General features: G+C 44.6%; 1 protein-coding gene and 1 pseudogene across 2 annotated transcripts in view; both read left to right on the top strand.

Moving 5' to 3' along the window:
* SUCLG2 (succinate-CoA ligase GDP-forming subunit beta) overlaps nucleotides 1–21,172 on the top strand; it is a 444,050-nt gene that overhangs the window by 27,635 nt on the left and 395,243 nt on the right. The gene's annotated exons all lie outside the window — the stretch shown is intronic.
* Nucleotides 4,888–21,172, top strand: part of LOC309561630 (lamina-associated polypeptide 2-like) — a 31,910-nt pseudogene continuing 15,625 nt past the window's right edge. Inside the window, exons 1-2 of the transcript in view lie at nucleotides 4,888–4,961; nucleotides 12,095–13,141. The product of the transcript in view is annotated as a lamina-associated polypeptide 2-like (transcript). The remainder of the gene's footprint in view (nucleotides 4,962–12,094; nucleotides 13,142–21,172) is intronic.

Below are 21,172 nucleotides of genomic sequence, written 5' to 3'. Positions count from 1 at the left end.
ACATTTGGTGTAGGCTGGGTACCAGATGGATGCCTGCGATCTCCTTTTCCCTTTGCCCAGACTATAGAGCCTCTGGTAGCCTTGTATCAGGTCGGACGATGCCATCGAGTGATTTAAATTTGCCCCCCCCGGGCAGGAGAATTTTATATTGTATGGCGATAATATGCTCCTATTGTTGGGTTATTCCTTGCGTACTGTTATGAGTACTAATACAGCAACGTTTCTCAACCCCAGTCCTCGGGTACCCCCAACAGGTCGTGTTTTCAGGATTTCCCTCAGATGACACGGCTGTGGTAATTATTAAGGCAATGAAACTCAAATCACCTGTGCAAAATAATAGAAAGTCTGAAAACATGACCTGTTGAGGGTACTTGTGGACTGGAGTTGAGAAACATTGCTATACAGGAATACAGTAAATATTCAGGCCTTACCATTAATTGGTTGAAATTGGCCCTGTTACAGATGGACTCTGTACTTAACCCACAACTAGCATCATTCTGTCCGGTCATCGTAGTTTCAGCATTTAAATATTTGGGGATTACTATCTCCAGAGAATTGACAGGTTAAACATCTTATCCCTCTTATCCAGATGGTGTGGTCCAAACTGTGGCTCTCAATGGCCGGCAGAGCAAATCTGGTTAAGATGGTCATGATGTCTCAGCTATTCCACTTTCTACATAACACCTCAGAGTGGTCAATTCAATATTTCGCTCCCTGTTGTGGAAGGGTGGCCATGCCAGAATCAAGTTACTGCAACTGAAAATTGTAAAAGATAGTGGGGGCCTTGTTTTCCCCAACCCATGGCTCTACTACTTAGACTCTCAGCTACAGCACCTAGCGGGGACTATGGCTTTGGACGCATGCTGTGAAGAGGAGATAAGGGACTCTGTTATTCATTATGATGCACTTTTGTACGGCCAGAACATTAGCTGAGGCCCTAATAGCACAACTTTCTTTTAAGCCTAACAGGCAGCATCCTACGTGAAGGCTTATACACAAAATGTTGTTGAAAGTTAAGCAAATGCAACACGTTTCGGGATACACCTATTATTCTAGTCCCACTTGGAATAATCAGAAGTACCTTGAACTGGCAGAACTAAAACCTACAGCTCGGTGGCGTGCAGTAGGAGTTATGCATCTCGGACACATATTTGAGAATGGCAAATTGATGTCCTTTGCTTAGCTGCAGACTAGGTATGGGGTTCTGCAAAATATGCATTTCAATTACCTTCAGCTGCAGCACACTATTAGGGCTGAACACTCACTGGAGAATATGGTAATGTCCCCGATTCCTATATTTCATATGATGCAATCTTCAACCAAAGGTTTCCTATTCAGAAGTTAAGCTATGCTCCTGACTAACTACCTGGAACATTATCCTAATTGTGGTAGACTAAGATGGGAGAGGGACATAGGAGATATTTCGGTTGACGACTGGGAAGAAGCATTAGAGGCGGTACGCTTACAGTATGCTCTATGAAGATGTCCAATAGACTGTCTCAAATATACATTTTACTCAAAGTACACCGCGCTCCAGCTAACTTGCACACCATGGGCCTTGGTTCTGATCCCACTTGCCCAAAATTTTGTAGGGATACTGGAGACCTTACCCATTTACTGTGGTGCTGTCAAAAGCTTCACAGATACTGGAAGTCAATAATAGCCCTTTTTCCACTGATATAGCTTTTTAGACCCTAAGCCAGGGATATGCAAACTGTGGCCCTCCAGATGTTGCAGAACTACAAGTCCAATGAAGCATAGCAAGACTCTGGACAGCCACACGCATGACACCCAGAGGCAGAGGCATGATGGGACTTTTGCAACAGCTGGAGGGCCACAGTTTGCATGTCCCTGCCCTAAGCCATGCCGCTTAGGCATTTTGGAAGAGGTGGTGCAGGATAATTTCCTTAGGGAGGTAGCTGGCAGAGCTTTGTTTTAGGCCTGCAGACTCATTCTACTACATTCGATCTCCCAAACGGTTCCAACGCAGCAGATGTGGATAGATCACATGGGTACTGTGCTTGGGTAAGAAAAATTGATCTACGCACATAGCGGTAGCCCACATATGTTTGAAAAAGTATGGGGAAATCTAATGTTCCTTCCGTTGCTTGGCCCCAGTAGACCTGATCATAGACAGATTGTTAATGTGAAACCCCAGCAGATAGTATGGGTAAAATAAATACCATCAGAAAATTACCCTGCAGGATGATGAAGGGGTAATTGACATGAAAACTCTTTGTATGTTCATGTCTTTATAGGTGCAGTGCATGTGAGGTAAAAGAATAACACTATCTTGTCGTACGAAGTGTGTTAGGTTGTGGCTTTGTACTTTTATTTTGGATGACTCGTTACAAGTAGTACATGGACTCTCTGGAATGTTCATTGTTATTGATTGACTTTATCAAATAAAACATCTACCTATTCGAAAAAAAAAAAAAGATGAAGAACAAAATAATGGGTTCTCTTTCGAAACTGGAACTTTTCTGCTTTTAAAAACTTTAGAAAAGTCTTTGCCTTGACTGGAGTCAAGACGAAGACTTTTCTAAAATAATGCTTTTTATTAAGGCAGTTATGCAGCATTATGGCTGTGCGGTGTGAGAAGTCATAATGCTCTGCGACTACCCGGAGCTGTAAGGTCCACTTTAAATGATTTGCTCCCAGAAATTGGCTGCTGCAATGTTTTTTTTTTTTTTTTCATGATGGTAAAGTATGTAACTGATAAAATAGAATGTTGAGCGCGGACTGGCTGTGGAATGCGAGATAGATGCTTGTGATATTTGTAGAAATGAATGTGTGTTAGAAATGGTGTTGGCTGTTGATATATCTGCACAAGTCGGCAATTTGCAGTGACCTTTAGAACAGGCAACTGGGTAATGATATTAAATGTTACATTGACTCACCTGGGTCATCCAGAATGGAACATGCTTCAGAATATGAAGGGAGCATGCCATCTTATTCCAACTCTTATGTTTGTCACTATACTAAGTTTAAATTGGTAGATGTTGATTCTATTGCATCCATTTTTATTCTGCTGCCCCTTTTATGCCTCCGGTAGATTTCTGTAAATGTTAGGCTTAAAGAATAAAAGTTCCTGCATTGCACACCAACACGCCAGAGCAATTTAGCCTGCCCAAGGATAAAATACTGTTCCTTCTTTCTGGTACCGTCAACATCCTTTATTTTCTTTCAACCAGGGATTTGACGCTGATGACCAGCTTTATCTTCACGTCTGTGCTTGTACCTGGGCATGGCCGATTCAAGCATTTTATTTACTATTCTTTTTAATAAGAAGAATAAAGTTGTCAGAAAATAAGATATTCTAGCATGCTGGGAACCTACACTATACTTTATGGCCAAAGATCGCTTGCATACCCAAATGAGCTTGTTGGGCATCCCATTCCAAAACTATGCCCAATAATATGACATTGGTCTGCCCTTTGTGGCTACAACAGCCTCTACTCCTCTTCTTGGAAGGCTTTCCACTTTTTCCACAATTTTGGAGTGTGTCTGTGGGAATTTGCTCTTTCTTGCATTGTGACAATGCGAGGCCCTGCCACTATGTAAATTCATGTAGAAATGCCACAGGATTCATATTGAGGCTTAATGCAAAGCTCTGGAATTAAACTCCTTTTGAACTTGTGCCTACCTATAATAAGGCTTACCTGTAGGTACAGTGAGTATCTTAAAGCGGTAGTAAACTCAGTCATAGCATATCATTTAAAAGCATTCGACACCAGTAACATGCAATGTTCAATGTAATTGAGTGAAAGCAATCAATTGTGCATTTTCCTAACCTGTATAATTTGATATTTTCTGATCGGTTTGTTGGGATGTTGAGCGCCGCTATCCTTGCTGTGGTTTTCTTCTGCTGATCGCTGCTGTATTTCCGCCCACAGTATGTGTATTCTTCCGAAATCCCACGCATGCGCAGTAGACGCCGAAACCAAGCCTCGTTTTGGTTTCATTCACCATTTGGACAACCAATAGGAGGCTCCCCCCTTCTCCACGATCTAATAGGGAAGTCTCGCGGGAGCACAGGGCTGACGTCTAGTAGAGGAAATGACGCAGCCCCGCAATAGACACTGAATTATTCCGGCAAGCTCATTATCTTGCTGGAAAAGATCAAAATGAGCATGCACGAGTGACGTAGTTTATTGCTGTGATCTAAATCGAAGGAGAACGGCTGAAGTGACAGGCAGGGGAAAAGGTTGGTAATATAATACTGACACAGATCATTTGGATAATGCAATGTTGTAAAATTGATGATACTACCGCTTTAAACTTGCACTGTTTTGGGGGATATTGACACAACATGCAGACTGTGATGTCACCAGTGCATGCGCTCTGAAGGGACAGCATACCATGCATAGGCTGTTGTAGAAGGAATGTGTGAGTTCAGGGTCTTCTCATGTGACTGCAGCACACTACATAAGCCATCCTTGGTGTTCCATGCGAACCCCCAAATCCTTATTGAGCTCTGTGTACTTCTCTTTTAAGTCTTCTTAATGCGCTTCACACAGTGCTCAAAATCCTCATTGGTGGGCAGAGATTTCATGTAAGAATGCAGGGCTCTAAAGCGAGACTCCATATCTCAACACTCACCAGGGCAGAGAGAGGACTTTAAAAGGCTGTGTGAGCAGTGTGTGAGCCTGTCCGATCCCCCAGAGGATGAGGGACAGCTGCAGGAGCTTCCCTGTCTGTCCGCTGTGGGCGAAGGAGGTGCCAACGCCATCTTGGATTTCAGTCCATGGCGAGTTGCGGCTAAAGATCGTGTAAAGAAGTGGCCCAAATCGCCGCAGTGATTGCCACCTCCTGATGTCTTAGTGTCTCGGCTGGTTCCTACCCATTTGTGGCGTTTACTGAGGATATCTGCCAGATATAGGTCTCATGGAGTCTGTAGGACCAAGAGCTGCACAGGAACACGTCCTACATCTCCATGTGCCAAGCCGCCAGACGTGGGAGTAAGTCACACATGTGCAAGTCTCAAGTCTTAACCTTCAAGTCTCAAGCAAGTCCCAAGTTAATGTGGTGAAAAGCAAGCAAGTCAATTCGAGTCCCTGCTAAAAGTCAAGCAAGTCAAGTCATTTATTTTGGTCAAGTCACAAATCAAGTCAAAATTCTGATCTACCCCAATTTTCACCTTTTAAATCAGTTAAAGTCAGTGGTCAGGAAAGGTTTTGTTTTATTTTCAACATTAACAAAACTGCTTAGTGCTTAGAAACACTTTGAATGCCCAAACAGCTCAAAATCCTTCGTCCGGTCATGTTTCAACACCACAGTCACTAAAAACATGTTAAAGCAAGGTTTCGCCTCCCCCTCCAAAAATTAAAAGTCAGCAGCTACACATACTGACTTTTAATATTAGGACACCTACCTGTCCTGGAGTCCAGCGATGTCAGCACCGCAGTCGATGTTTCCATCGGCTGTCGGGTGCTGCCGCTGCCATTGCCGGTAAGGGAACCTGGCAGTGAAGCTTTGGAGCTTCATGGGCAGGTCCCTACTGCGCATGCGCATTCCTACTGGCTCGATGGCGAAGGAGGGGGCTGAGCTTCCGAGGGACGGCGCCGTGCCGCCGTATCCTGGAAGTGGGGAAGGGTACCAGTCAAAAACAGGTACCTGTTCCCCCCCCCTCCCCCCTGAAAGGTGCCAAATGTTGTACTTAAGTCTGACTTAAGTCAAGTCCTGTGACTCGAGTCCCCCACCTCTGCAAGCCGCACCCCCTGAATTGTATAATTTAGAGAGGTGCCCACACATACCTTTGACCAAATTGGCAGATGGTGATGGTCAGGTGTCCAAAAAATGTTTTGCTATCATTCGCTATATATTTAGCACCCACTGCCACCAGGTAACCAAATCTGTTCTAGCAGCTCAGAACATTCTAAACACATGGCACAATGAACACCATTTTGTATTCTAGAAACCAGGTAGAAGGCAGGCCACAGTTGGTGCAGAACAAAATATTCAAGCTTTGCATTCTGACTGCTGAAGACATCTGTGTAGAGGAGTATTTATTCAGCACTTTAGGTTTACCTTAAAGGGAGTGTAAGCCATTAACTGCCCTAGAGGCAGCCGAGACTATTAAGAAGACACATTACATCTCAAATAACCTTCACCAAGTGATCTCCTGGCTGTTTGCTAGCAGAAAACCAAAAACAAGGAGGCACACAACTAGCTAACATTTGCATATGTGATGAATCGGTGACTTGTGCTTCTGATGTAACCCCTTTCTCTATTGTCACTCAATAATACTATTAGTGAAACCTAAAACACTGACCTGGAAGTGACATCACATGTCAAACAGCTACATACACAGTCAAATACATATCTGTACTGTTATACCTGCCAAATGATTTGTAATTTTGCACAGGCACTCTTGTAATTTAGTCTGTTTTGGTCTAATTAAAGTGCATCTTAACCTAAAATCAAAAATGTAATTTATTGCAGCTCATTTGTTCTTGATTTGGTGGCTGCATTCATTTTATTTATTTATTTTTTTCAAGCTTCTTTTGCTTTATTTGCATCTGCTGATCCTGCAATTAACACACTTCCTGTTCTTGAGTGACTTCATCACTCCTCCACAGTATCTTTGGATGGATTCATGGCAGTCCATAATAGACCAGGGGTGGTCAACCTTTTCAAGAGTGAGGGCCACTTAAGTGATTTGGTAACCACCGGCTGCTGACCTACAATCCCACAGCTTTAGAGTGCATCGAGCCATCGCTGGCAGTGGAGGAAGCAGGCAGCCCCCCTGGTCTTACAGGAGACTATGGGAGCCAAAGGCCACAATAAACTATGGGGTTTTACCATTCCCCTAAACCACAAATGCAAAAAAAACCCTTAATGGCCTGAGCCCCTATAAGGCTGCTTTTGACACTGATGTGCTGTGGTTTACCCTCACCGTGGGTGCAGTGCAGTTCAGCTGTGGGTAAGATGCACTGAGCCATAGGCTTATGTTAAATCTTGTGGGTGTGGTGCACTTTCTGTGAGCGTACCAAAGCTTCTGCATTCAGGAGTTAGTATCACTCAGCCTGGGAAAGGAGCCAGCGTTGCACACCGATGCTGTTCGATGGCGGGTCAGCAATCCATTGATCGTGATCTGGGCTTGCCAATCTGCCTTCCCAGAGCATGGGCATGTGCTTCCCTGTTTTGAGGTCACAGATCACATCAGTGGACTCCGTAGGCCACGGGTTGAGCACCCCTGCCATAGGCTGTTCTGATATGCTCTACAAATGTGTCCTTACATATAGTTACATAGTTAGTGAGGTCGAAAAAAGACATCAGTCCAGTTCAACCTATGATGTGCATGTACATCCTCCTCTTTGGGCAAGGCAATTGGAATTTTACAGACGATAGCTAGGAAGGAAAATATTCTTAGGAGCAACTCACAGAACGTGACAAGGGCACTGCATTTCTAGAAAGATTAACATGAATTTTCTGTATTTGCTAAAAATATTCTTACATTTTTTTAAAAAAAAAAAAGAATGCAAAAAGAGATTTGTTCCCCTGGAGGTGGGACTTTTCAGGCACTCATAAAGTTTACAAAATATAATTATATTTTGTAAACTTTGAGTGCCTGAAAAGTCCCACCACCAGGGGAACAAATCTTTTTGTATTCCAATTAAGGGATGTGGCACTGCTATCAGGGTTGCCGTTTTCTTTTAAAAAAAAAAAAAAAAAAAAACAAATGAAGTCGTCACATCCAAGGACTGCAAGCTGTGTATATTCTATTTTTGTTCCTGGGTTTAGATATCCTTTAAAGTGGTTCTAAACTAATTTTTTTTTTTTTTTTTTCCTCAATGCATTCTCGGCATTCAGATAAAAAAAACAAAAACCTTCAAAAATACCTTCCCTGTCATCCCTAAACACTTACCTGAGTCCTCTCATGCTGCAAGGCTCTCCTCGGCTTCAGTGCCACTGCTTTCACTTCCTGATCTCACAGGAGACTCTGGGAGCAATGGGAGCCATAGGCTTGCTGCAGGAGGCACACCAATGGAGCATCTGGCTGAATTTTCAAATTGCTAAAATTTTCCAATATTAGAAACCCTAAAAATTATAGCCTGCCATAGACTTTGATCGGCTGAAGTCAATGGTTCAGGACGCTGCAGCTGTGCTCCCTGGCTGCACCAAAACTCTGGGATTGGTCTCGCATGGGCTAAATGCCTAGTGTGAAAAGTAGCCGAACTTGTCCAGCCCTGGTTAGGGGAATGATTCCAAGGTCATCTAGCAGGTGTATGTTCACATCGGCATTTTCACATCCTTGGTACTTGTGTCTGAGCCACACCCCCCTCTCCCCAGTACGACAGAGCCACAGTGTGAATGAGAGGAGCGATGAGCCAATTGCCATACAGAGCCGACAAGAGCTGTACATACTGAGTGACGGGTTAGTAGGCATTGTGGCTCAGTGGGTAAGGACTCTAGAAAGGAGTGTGGGAGAGCACAAGATGTACATAGCACAATACAAAGTGGTAAGCCGTTGAGTCTTAGCGGACTGCACCACCAACACACACGAAGTCCCAGCGTGATGGAAAAGAGTTATTAGTGATAAATTCTGAGTGGGGACAAGGTGTGCTTTTGCATTCGGCTTGTGTAAGAAGGACATCACTGAAGGGCTAGGTGTAAAATGTATGGCCTGCCACTGGGTGAATCTCATTCTTCAGCTGCATACCCAAAAAAACAAGCCAACAGTATTGAGTTGGACTACCCTCCAGTGTTCTATGAAATCCAGACTAAATAATTTGATTTCCTGTATTTATGGAAAATAGCCTTTCTTTTCTGCAGGAGCTGGTGCTTTAAATGTTAAAAGGTGTAATCTAGGCAATATTAATTTTTAATATCAGCTCTCTGCATGCCTCTCCCCTCTTACGGTTCATTAAAGGGATTCTGCTCAGAAGTTTAATTAGAAGCGTTTCATATAATAGAGGATCTTTATGATTTGAAATTTCTGCCCGGAGGCCCGGCGGTGCAGACGGGTAATTTTCAGTGTCCTACGCTGGAGGGTGCTAGTGGGGGTAAACTCTCCTGCAGATGCCGGTTGGGAATTGTGTAATGACAGACCTGTTGACCTCACTTGCTGAGTAAGTCTCACGCCATATTTGTGACCTATAACTTTTTTTTTTTTTTTTTTCCATCTAAGGGTACTCTTGTAGCAGTCTCCAATATTTTTCTTTATGAAGAATTTGATAGACTTAAGTCACCTTGCTGGAAGGCAGAGTAACACAATTTTAACTGAAAAGCTTTTGTAATAAGATTACCAGAATTCTTTGCTTATACAACTTTATGCTTCTGGGATATTCCTCAGACTACGTTCGCAGATCTGCTTTTTTCATGCAGTCTGGTTACAATGTGGAGGCCTTTTTAGATCTGTGTTATGTGTTTTTTCAGGCACTGCCATTCAGTAAATGCAGAAAACTGTTTTTTTTTTTTTTTTTTTTTTTTTTTTTAATGCTCTTCACCACAATGCATACTGTATATATATATATATGAATGTAGGTTTAAAGCCCTGGAGCCCAACCTGTGGTCTGGGAGCCTTTTTGGCATTTTTTGTGCGGCCCTTAGGGCCCCTGAAGACTCTAGTAGTCTCATGTAATGTCTCCATTCTATGACTCCCTTGAAGCATGTTCCAGTTCCCAACAACTCCCATATCACATTCACTGTCTCTGACAATCTCCTGCAACATTTCTGCAGTCTGGCCATTTCTTCTATGATGTTCATAGTCTTTGTCAATCCATTGTGTCATGCCAGAAGTTTCTGATCACATCTTTTATCATTTCCACAGTCTCTGACCATCTCGTGTATCGTGTCTGCAGTCTCTGACTATCTCTTTGTATCAGTCCCATGGTCTTTGACTATATTCTGCTGCGTGTCTGTTGCCTTTGAGACTAAACATTTGCTTGCGGTCTTCTGGGACACGTCACAGGTTCCAAAAGACTGCCGGACTATTCAGCAGGCGCAGCACAACTCGCACATGCGCACCCGGCTGTGAATCCGCAAACTGTCACAGCCTGGTGCCCACAGTTGAAATGCCGGTGTAACGTTAAAAAAACCCTACCCCGTGAAAATTCCCTACCCTCGTCACTTCCTGTGCACGTACGTCATTGAACAGCTGAGCAGCTTACCACTGCACTTGCTCACAGCTCCGGAGGGTAGGGAATTTTCATGGGGTAGTATTTTTTAACGTTACACCGCGTCATATATCAGCTGTTGCCGCGTGTCCCACTGCGCATGGGCAGCCACTACATTAAATCATCTCCGCTCCAACCCTGAGATTTTTCTGCGGGCGCCTGTCATTCATCAGCAGGTGCGGCGTCCCACATGATCTCGGCTCCGTGATTTATATTTTCATAGACCCGCCGCCGCTTTTATAGTTTGGAGCCGAGATGAGGGAAGTCTGATGGGTTGGAGCGGAGATTATTTACTGTACGCGGAGAAGATTTACTGTACGCGCGGCCACAGCTGATGCGGTGTAACGTTAAACACTACCCCGTGAAAATTCCCTACCCTCCGCAGCTGTGAGCATGTGCAGTGGGAAGCGGCTCAGCTGTTGAATGACGTACGTGCACAGGAAGTGACGAGGGTAGGGAATTTTCACGGGTAGGGTTTTTTCACGGAACCCTGGCACCGGAGGGAGGAGAGGAAGACGATCACTGGATCCTGGGACAGGTAAGTGTAAAGTCAGCAGCTACACTTTTTTTTTTGTAGCTGCTGACTTTTAATAAATACACAAACCACTGGAGCTCCTCTTTAATTTTATGTGCAGCTCTTTGATGTGGGGGGGGGGCGTGCTTGATGCCCCCCATATTAAGAAACTTGACCACCATTGGTTTAATGCATATCCAAACCTAAAAACAAAAGTGTGTAATATATTGCAGCTTACCAGTTCTAAGCAGTGGCTGCAATAGATTGTTTGTTTGTTTGTTTTTGAGGGTTAAGGCCCCATAGGCCTCTTTCACAATACGGTCCGCTCCGGCAGTTTTTTCTCAGGTCGCCTTTCAGGACAGCACCTGGAGAGAGCGCAGCTCCACCCAATCCACAGGAAACACTGCAAATAAAAACTCCTCCTCTTCCACCATGCCTCAGTCATTTGTGTTTCCTCCGCCATGGTGGAAGCATTGCAGGAGCTGTGTGGAAGGGCTGCGCTCTCTCCAGGGGGAGAATATGAGTAATTGCCCATCTTTTGCTTGTCTGTATTGGAGACCATCCCAGCTCCCCTCCCTGGAGTTGTCAAAGGGGGTACGCTCTGGAGCCTCTCACCTTGCTGGCTCAGGGGAGCTGAGTCCCATCGGAGGATCCGGTCCGGGTGTCAGAGGTCCGCGCTTCGGCCGGTCGGCAGGCGGGGAGCCACTTTTGGCATTCGAATCTCCCGCACTTTCGGACTCTGATCCCGGGGGCGCGCGGCGTCACTTCCGGTGGACGGGACTTCCGGTGGGGTGTGGCGGCGATAGCTCCAACCGCACTGCACGCAGGGGTCAGAGGCAGGTCGCAAGGTCGGCGCTTCCGGTCCACAGAGGAGGACGCGGGAAGCGGTATTTAAATTGGAGAGATCTGCCAGCAAGCTGCGCTTTCAAACGAGCATGGAGGAAAGGTCTGCAGCAACGGTGGAAGCAGGCACCGCCAGTGCCGGCCAAGCTCAGGTAGGAGAGGTGCAGTGGTGCCTCTTTCTTCTTTACCATGTGAGCTTTTATTTTGTGGTTTCTTCCTTCCCTCCTTTGGAGCCTGCCCTGTAGACTGAGTAACTGTTCCCAGTCTAACAGGATATATATGCATCTGGGAGTCTTTTCTTATGATCCTTTTTGGTGTGGGTCACTATTTTCTCCCTTGCAAAAAATCACTAGGTGGTGGTTTTTATTAGTGGTTATTGGGGGATTCATGGTGGCTTTTTCTTTACCAGGTTAAAGCCACAGTGAAGACAAGAGCCCCAGCATCAAGGAAATGCCCTTCATGCAAAAATCCACTCAGAGATTCCTGGGTGAAGCCACTTTGTAAATCTTGTATTGCTGATCTGGTGAAGGAAGAGTCTAGTCAGCAGAATAGTGACTTCATATCCTCATTCAAAGAACTCAGACACCCTGTCCTCAGTTCGTTCCCTGTTATCCAGGACGCCACCAGTTCTATCAGATTCCCAAACGGGTGGAACATCTTCCCAGCCGTCTACTTCTAAGTCTGCAGTGTCAAGTGATTCTAAGTCTGCAGTGTCAAGTGATTCAGAAGATGAAGGGGAGAGTGCTCTCTGTTCCCTCAGGGATTCAGAGGAGGAAGAAAAGGAAGAGGTGGCTAGATCTTCCAGATACAAATTATCCTTGGAAGAAGTTGATGATTTGCTGGGGGCGATTTATACCACGTTAGAAATCGCAGAAGAAAAGGTGCAAGTTTCAGTACATGACAAGATGTACCAGGGCCTTGAGCAGACAAAACGCAGGGTTTTTCCTGTTCATAAAGTCCTTACGGAATCTATTGAGAAAGAGTGGAAGGACTCAGAGAGGGCCCCTTTTTTCTCTAAATCCCTAAGAAGGAGATTTCCGTTTGAAGAGGATACGGCAAATCTATGGAACAAGAAGCCCAGAGTGGATGCTGCTTTTTCTCAGGTGTCTCGCCGCACGGATTTGGCGTTCGAAGACATGGGTGTTCTGAAAGACGCCATGGATAAAAGGGCAGATTCTCTCCTAAAAAAGCTTGGGATTCCCCTACGTCCAGCCTTAGGCCGGCCATGGCCTCCACTGTGGTAGCCAGAAATCTTGAGTGCTGGCTCGAACAACTAAAGAGCATGTGGAGGCTGGAACAGCAAGGAAAGATCTCCTGGATTCTTTTCCACTGCTCCTAAAGGCAGTAAAATATATGGCCGATGCTTCTGCTGAATCTATTAAAATGTCCGCCAGGTCAGCAGCCCTTGTCAACTCTGCCAGGAGGGCGGTCTGGTTGAAAACCTGGTCGGGTGATTCAGCTTCTAAGATGAAACTCTGTGGTTTACCTTTTGCCAATGACTTGCTTTTTGGGCCAGAATTATAAGCAATCCTTGACAGAACGGCGGATAAGAAGGCCTTTCCGTCAAAAAAGAAATTGCCTCCTAAAAAGAGATTTCGTTCTGTTCAGCAAACCAACAGAGGTCGTGAACAAGATCAGAGATCAAGATGTGCCTCCCAAAAAGGCAAAGGGAAAGGTGGAGTCCTCTTCAGACCACCTGACCAGGCCAATAAAAGCAAGTGACAACAGTCTTCCAGTGGGAGGAAGACTGTTATGGTTCCTCCCACGTTGGGAAGAGGTATCCGCAAGACCCTTTTGTGAGGAATATAGTGGTTTAAGGATACAAACTGGAATTTTCAGAGACACCTCCAAGCAGATTCTATGTTACTCCCCTTCCAAGGGATCCGGAAGAGGCTTCCTCAATGATGTCTCTTTTACAAGAGCTGATTCAACAGGAAGTGATTATCCAGGTCCCCAAGGGGCAACAAGGCCGAGGGTTTTATTCTCAGATTTTTCTAGTGAGAAAGCCCTCAGGCAAGTACCGGATGATCCTAAATCTAAAAATCCTGAACAGATCAATTCGGTACAAGCACTTCAGGATGGACACCATCTATTCAGTGACCAAACTGTTGTCCCCAAACTGTTTCATGGCATCCTTGGATCTGAGGGACGCTTACCTGCACATCCCAATAAATCAGGAGTGTCAGAAATTCCTAAGGCTGGCGGTCAATCTGGGGGAATCGGTCTGGCATCTACAGTTCAGGGCCCTCCCCTTTCGCCTCTCATCTTCTCCAAGGGTGTTTACCAAGGTGATGGCGGATGCCCTAGAGCCGTTAAGGCTGAGGGGTATTTCAATTGTCCCTTATCTGGACGATCTGCTAATTTTTGCAGAATCCAAGAGCCAGGCGTTGGTACACCTTCAGGAGACTCGGGACCACCTAGAGAGTCTGGGGTGGCTCATGAATTTGGAGAAGTCCAGCTTGATTCCATCTCAGCAGATAAAATTTCTGGGATACGGAATAGATTCGGTCCTCCAGAAGGTATTTCTACCTCAAGAAAAGATCGTGAAAACGCAGAACACAGTTGCTCGGTTGCAAACCAATCATCAGGTTACTGTCAGGTCGGCCATGGCAGCTCTGGGCTTGCTCACAGCCGCTATCCCTGCAGTACAGTGGGCAAGGCTGCATTCCCGTCTTCTCCAGAGAGACATTCTGCAGAGTTGGTCATATCCGGAATATCTGGAGAAATCCATCAGAATCACCACGAAAGCAAAAAGATCTCTGTGGTGGTGGAGAAATTCCAGAAATCTGGAAGAAGGTCTGCAATGGACTTTCCAGACGAACAAACGTCTGACCACGGATGCAAGTTCCTGGGGCTGGGGAGCCCACTTGGAAGGTCGGACAATGCAAGGAACATGGTCCAAAGCAGAGTCCAGGAAATCATCCAACTGGCGGGAGTTGAAAGCCATCCTTCTGGGTCTTCGGTCCTTTCAACAGTCAGGGGCCATCATGTGCAAGTTCTGTCGGACAACATGACAGCGGTGGCCTATGTGTCAAAGCAAGGAGGCACAAGAAGCAGACAGCTATCGGACCTGGCTATACAGCTACTCTCCTGGGCGGAGAAAAATCTAGCCTCTCTGACAGCGGTGCATCTAAAGGGATCACAAAACCTTCTAGGAGATTTGCTGAGCAGGAGAAAGGTGTTGGAATCAGAATGGAGTCTGAACCAAGAGGTATTTACGCAGATTGTGGAAGCTTGGGGTCTCCCCCAAATAGATCTGTTTGCTTGTCAACAGAACACCAAAGTCCAAAGATTATTTTCCCTACACAGGGAGAATCAGGACTGGGGCCTGGATGCTCTAGCTCATCCATGGGACTTCCCTTTGTCTTACGCATTCCCTCCATTCCAGCTGATTCTGTTGGTTCTCAAAAAATTCAGGGAAGAAAAGACCAACTTGATTCTGATTACACCTTATTGGCCAAAGAGACCTTGGTTCGCCCTCCTGCTGAATCTTGCCTCAGAACCTCCCTGGAGACTCCCGTCCAGGAGAGATCTTTTGACAAAAGGGAACCTGGTGTATCCGGAACTGGACCGCCTACAACTGACAGCGTGGTTACTGAGGAAGACCTCTTCAGAGCCAGAGGCCTGTCGGAAAATGTTATCTCTACCCTTCTCTCCAGCAGGAAGAAGGTGACTGACTAGGGATATTTTACATGAAAGTCTGGAGAAAGTATAACTTCTGGTGTTCCAGTAAGAATTTGGAATTAAAGAATTTAGTTTCAGTGCTAGAGTTCCTCCATGAGGGAATGGAGAAGGGACTAGCAGCAAGCACTCTAAAAACTCAAGTAGCGGCACTTTCAGTTTTTTTCGAAAAGACTTTGTCCCAAGAGACTCTAATCATTAGATTTTTCAAGGCATTAGCCCGCAATAGGCCAATAGCCCTTAAAGTATTTCCCAAATGGGATTTGACCATTGTGTTACAAGGTCTGACTAAGTTTCCTTTTCAATCTTTAAAAGAGGCTTCTCTGAAGAATTTAGTTTTGAAGACTATCTTTTTGATAGCAATAACCTCGGCCAGAAGGATCAGTGAGATCCAGGCCCTCTCAGTTTCAGACCCTTTTTTGACAATTTTTGTAGATCGAGTAGTCCTAAGAACGGACCCAGCCTTTCTTCCAAAGATTGCTTCATCTTTTCATAGATCACAAGAAATTGTGTTGCCAACCTTCTCCTCAACTCCTAGTAATACTCGGGACGAATCCTTTCATACTTTGGATGTGAGGAGATGCTTGCTTCAGTTCCTCCTGGTAACTAAGGAATTTAGAAAGACAAACGCATTATTTGTCATCTTCTCAGGGTTCCGTATAGGAGAAAAAGCATCAAAGAGCACTTTAGGCAAATGGCTCAGATGGGCAATTGAACAGGCTTATGTAGCCCAAGGAGAAGAACCTCCAGAAGGCATCTTGGCGCATTCTACAAGGTCTGTGGCAACCTCATGGGCTGAAAGGGCCGGTGCTTCGCCTGATCAGATCTGCAAGGCAGCTACCTGGTCCAGCTTTTCAACCTTTATTAGACACTACAGGTTGGACTTGTTGTCAGCTCAGGATCAAGCCTTCGGCAGAAAGGTTCTGCAGGCAGTGGTCCCACCCTAAGTGTAAGTTACTCGCTTATCCTCTCCAGGTGCTGTCCTGAAAGGCGACCTGAGAAAACCTTAGTTACTTACCAGTGACGGTATTTCTAAGAGCCTTTCAGGACAGCAGCAGCTACCCCCCCCTGGTTTTGTTTATAATATAATTTGTAAATGTTTAACCTGTGGTAGTTGTTTATGTTCTGTTTTCCAGCATGTCGGAGGCTACTCTATGACTGAGGCATGGTGGAAGAGGAGGAGTTTTTATTTGCAGTGTTTCCTGTGGATTGGGTGGAGCTGCGCTCTCTCCAGGTGCTGTCCTGAAAGGCTCTTAGAAATACCGTCACCGGTAAGTAACTAAGGTTTTTTTTTTTTACGGACACGGATGACACTTGTGTCATCCGGTCCGTATGTCTGCATATCATCCCATCCGTTTGCGGAGGATATACGGATATAATGTATGTCTATGGGATTGCGGATGTCAGTGGATGACACCGCTGACATCCGATTTTGCGTCCTTTCCATTTTTTAAACTGAAGAAAAATAGGGTTCTGTTCTGTTCCAAAAAATGGAACAGAACTGAAAGGACGCAAATCGGATGTCATTGTATGGTCATCTTCAATCCCATTGACATGCATTATGTCCGTATATCATCCGCAAACGGATGGGGTGATATACTGACATACGGAGCTCCCGTGTGAAAGAGGCGATAGAGTGTTCAAAGTTTGGTGGATTCCTGCTGAATTTGGCCAAAATGTGAGCGTTTGTTAAAATGTTATATATGATGTAACATGTTACCAAAGAGCACCTGCCCACACCCTCTCGATCCCTCATTGTGAGAGACAGCAGGGGATCTTCTCCCTGCACCGCTGTCACAATTCTGGGCTCCGCCAACACTGCTGAATCATTTATTTATTCACAGTTTTGGGAGAATGAATATGCTACAAGTGCCTTCTCCCATTGCGACAGACAGCTTGTAGTTCTCAATGAACTGCAAGAGAGCTGGTGAGCGCTCTTGTAGTTCATCATCTATTCTTTCTGCAGTGCAGGAACTGTCAGCTCATTTGTTTTTTAAAGGCCAAGTTTACCTACCTCCCATTTGGACAAAGTGCAAAGTTATCAGCTGAACAGTGCATCCTATCAGAAGCAATTAATATTTGGCAAAGCCAGCAGCTGCGGCTGCCTAAGTACAATAGAGACTCTTCCCTCTATACTAGCTAGATGAGAGAATGCTTTCATTTTTTTTCTCTTGCGGGTGGGTTGATGGGCTTGTGGCTGTCAGTTTTGCAATGCCTTAGGGGTCTTTGTAAATCCACAAGGGCCAGAGTGCCAAGGTTGCCTACCCCGTCTTAGGGGATCTATGGAGCTGTTTGCTGTACCATTTGGAACTGTGATAAATACCACAAAAATTGTTAATCGGAAACAATACTGGGGTGACACTCCTATACCCCCCTTCTTGTTTTATTGCCTTCCATGGCATCCTGTCTGCTTGCTGAACATATGTTCAGGCAGATAAACTGTAGGTGCCAAAAAACAAGTAAAATATGGTGCAAAGTAGGGGGGGGGGTTAACTTGTTTATTGGGGGGGGGGGGGGAATTAAAAAGTAATAACAATGTGCTGGAAGATAGTAACATAAAAACACTAAGATTCAGGCTGCAGCTGTCCGAAGAAAACATTTGAAACCTTAGGATATGTGTATACAAGGAGTGGGAAGTGCCACCATCTAAGTCACAACTGCAGTGCCATAAAAGGCTTATTATTGGGGGCCAATTTACACCAGCTTGCTCCGCTTAAGTGCGTTAAGCCAATGCACGTTGTGTCGCGCATTAATGTGCATTGTGTTAGGACAGTCCATTTTTTTTGGACTGCCCAGTACAACACAATGAACGAAAATCATTCATGCAGCATATTTGGCAGCACGCTGCAATGAACATTCGTTGGCACGTTGCATTGGGATGCAATACAATAGTGTGAATGGGCCCTAAAGCTTAAAAGATGCTAAAAATACATATTTCTAATTTGAAGCTTTATAAATACAACATATATAAACCTAATGTGTAGTCTAGATCAGGTTTAACCCTGCTTCCCTGTATAGCCAGATAGTCCTTGCTGATTTGTCTATGGTGTCGTACAGCAGTTTCTGCTGTGCCATCTGTGATGGGAGTAACCTCTACAACATAGCCTCCCTGTAATGGGAGTCCTGCAGTTAAAGCACAGGTGGTTAATGGTTAAGTCATTTTCCCCACTGTTTAATGATCATTAGAAGATACGTTCTCACTGTACCTTGAATCAGGACTGCTTTACAATCGAGCCAGTTAAAGGCTGTTGGCTCCATTACGCAGAATATTTGCTGGTCCCATAGTAAAATGCTGTCTTGACTAGAGATAGAAAAGCTCTTATGCATTTTATCCTAGAACCCAGTTATACTAAAAGTTGCTCTGGAGTTCCTTGCATGTAATATGAACCATGATGCTCCCTACATAGATTTGGTTTGTCTAATCTAGGTTATTGGTGTTTGAATTGGCTGTTTAAGTAGTATTTCTATTTTTCAAAAAAGAGCCCTCATAAAATATGTGGTGCTTCAGAGAATGGGGGTGCTTGTGACCTGCTCCCAGGATGCAGTGTTTGGTCCTGAGCATTTAATTGCCAGGCCTGAAAACTCGTGTGCAGAGGGTTTGGGCTCCTTTTTTTTTTTTTTTTTTTTTTGTGTCCTTAATGGGGAGGTTACCCCCTATTTCCTGTCTTTAGATAGATTTCAGGAAAGAGGCAGTATTGTTAATTTTGGAAGCAAATTTCGATTTGATTTAGTCCTAGTCTTTTGGCTAAAATGGCATTTTAGTTTTAGTCGTATTTTTAGTCATCTAAAATGTTTTAGTCGTATTTTGGTCGACTAAAATAGTGTTAATTTAGTCAACGAAAATGTTTTAGTAGACTAAATTCACGCTGACGGGCAGTGAAGCCCGTTTTCCTACTGCACATGTGCTAGTCGGGCTACGATTTCTGAATGACCCCACTGTCTTCTGGGACACACACAGGTCCCAGAATGCAGCGGGGGAAAGCAGGAGGGGCCGGACATTACGTAGATCGCCGTGCGGGTATCTTTCCAAACCAGATACCCCCTCCCCCCACAAAAAGTGCCAAATGTTGCAGTGGAAGGGGGGATGGTACAAACAAATTGTGCTTTCTCTTTTAGGTGGAGCTCTGCTTTAAAGCAAATTGATTATATATTTCTTAATATTAACAAACAATTTAAACCAGTTACTAAACCCAGATGTTGCTTTGTAAAAGTAGAAATAACATAATTAGTATGCAGAGAACAGAGTTGAGAGGGAACTAACAGGCAGCACTTACTACAGGCTGCCTGTTGAAACTATCATAGGGGGCAGAGACAAGACCGGTCACCCTGCACAAGGAGAGAGAGCAGCAGTGACCGGTGTGATCTTGAACAGAAACAAAGTGCAGGAGTTGAGCTTTAACCAATTGCCGACCGCCCCACACATATTTGCTGCGGCAGGGCGGCTCGGCTTGGCAAAATCACTTAGATCTACATGATTTTGTGCACGCGTTTTCGGCTATCGCTGCCGGCCTCCCTTGATCATCAGAGACACTGAAAGAAGACCCGCCTGCTGCTTATGTAAACAAAGCAGGTGAGTCTTCTGTCACACAGGCAGAGGGAGATCAGGAGTTTTAGCTAAGCTACAACCCCACTCTCTCTGTGCCTGTCACAGAGCCCCCCCCCCAGTCAGTAAGCACGGTTAGGCATATATTAACCCCTTTGATATCACCCCCAGTGTTAACCCCTTCCCTGCCAGTGTAATTTATACAGTAACAGTGCATATTATTTAGCACTGATTACTGCAGTAATGTCACTGGTCCCCAAAAAGTGTCAAAAATGTCAGTTAGGGGTCCAATCTGTCCGCCACACTGTCGAAGTCCCGCCAAAAATCGCTGATCACCTCCATTACTAATAAAAAGTCCAAAAAGCTATCCCGTAGTTTGTAAACACTATAACTTTTTGCGCAAACCAATTAAAATATGCTTTTTGGGATTTTTTTTAACAAAAATATGTAGCAGAATACAAATTGGCCTAAACTGATTATAAAAAAAAAAAAAAAAAAAAATTTTTGATTTTTACATATTTTTTTTTTTTAATTGGGAATGTTTCATAGCCGAAAGTATAAACATTTTTTTTTTTTTTTCCAAAATTGTCGCTCTTTTTTTGTTTATAGCACAAAATCTAAAAAACCACTTAGGTGATCAAATAACACCAAAAGAAAGCTCTATTTGTGGGGAAAAAAGGGACATCAATTGTATTTGGGTACAGTGTCGCACGACGGCGCAATTTTTCATTAAATTAATGCAGTGCCGAATCGCAAAAAATGGCCTGGTCATTAAGGGGGTAAAACCTTCCGGAGCTGAAGTGGTTAAAGGGTTCACATTTTTAGAAAAAATGAAAAGGTGAGCAACATACACCCTCCCTACCAAGCCCAGTCCCCACTTTATTTCCCTCCATGAGCAGTGAGCTGGCATTGCTTATGCAGCTGATATAGCAATCCGGGGATTCGAAAAGCCCTGCTCTTCTCTCTCTTCTCTGTGCAGTACTTCTGGAATGGATCAGAGCGATGTTTTGTGCTGGTGCTGACAAAATAAAATCGCTCCCGTCTGTTCCAGGAATGCTGCACAGAGAAGGAGGGCAGGGATTTACAATCTCAGGACCGCTACATGGGCTACGTGGCCACTGACAGTTTGGCACCCACACAGGGAGGAAGGGAGAATAGGGGAGTGTGTCTGTGTTTAGTTAACCTTTTTATGTTCTGTAAAGGTCATATTACAATTTAATGATTTGTTTATCGGTGCCATTTGTGACCAATGTTGGTAGTTTTTGTACCCACAACTTACTTGAATTTTTGCTAAAATTCTGAACACAAATCAAGAGGCCTCTTGTGCTTATGTGAAAAGAGCCATTTATAATTTAATGGCAAAATGCCTCAGTGTGGAACTTTTAGCTAAAGAAATGAGTTGTCAATCTAACTACGGCAGGTACTACTTAACATGAGGGTGATTTGTAAAACAGACGACCACAGCATATT

Source organism: Pelophylax lessonae, assembly GCF_965119305.1.
Source record: "Pelophylax lessonae genome assembly, chromosome: 8".
Classification (NCBI taxonomy): domain Eukaryota; kingdom Metazoa; phylum Chordata; class Amphibia; order Anura; family Ranidae; genus Pelophylax; species Pelophylax lessonae.
Note: the sequence above shows the minus strand (reverse complement) of the source record. Positions and strands in the feature narration are given on the sequence as shown.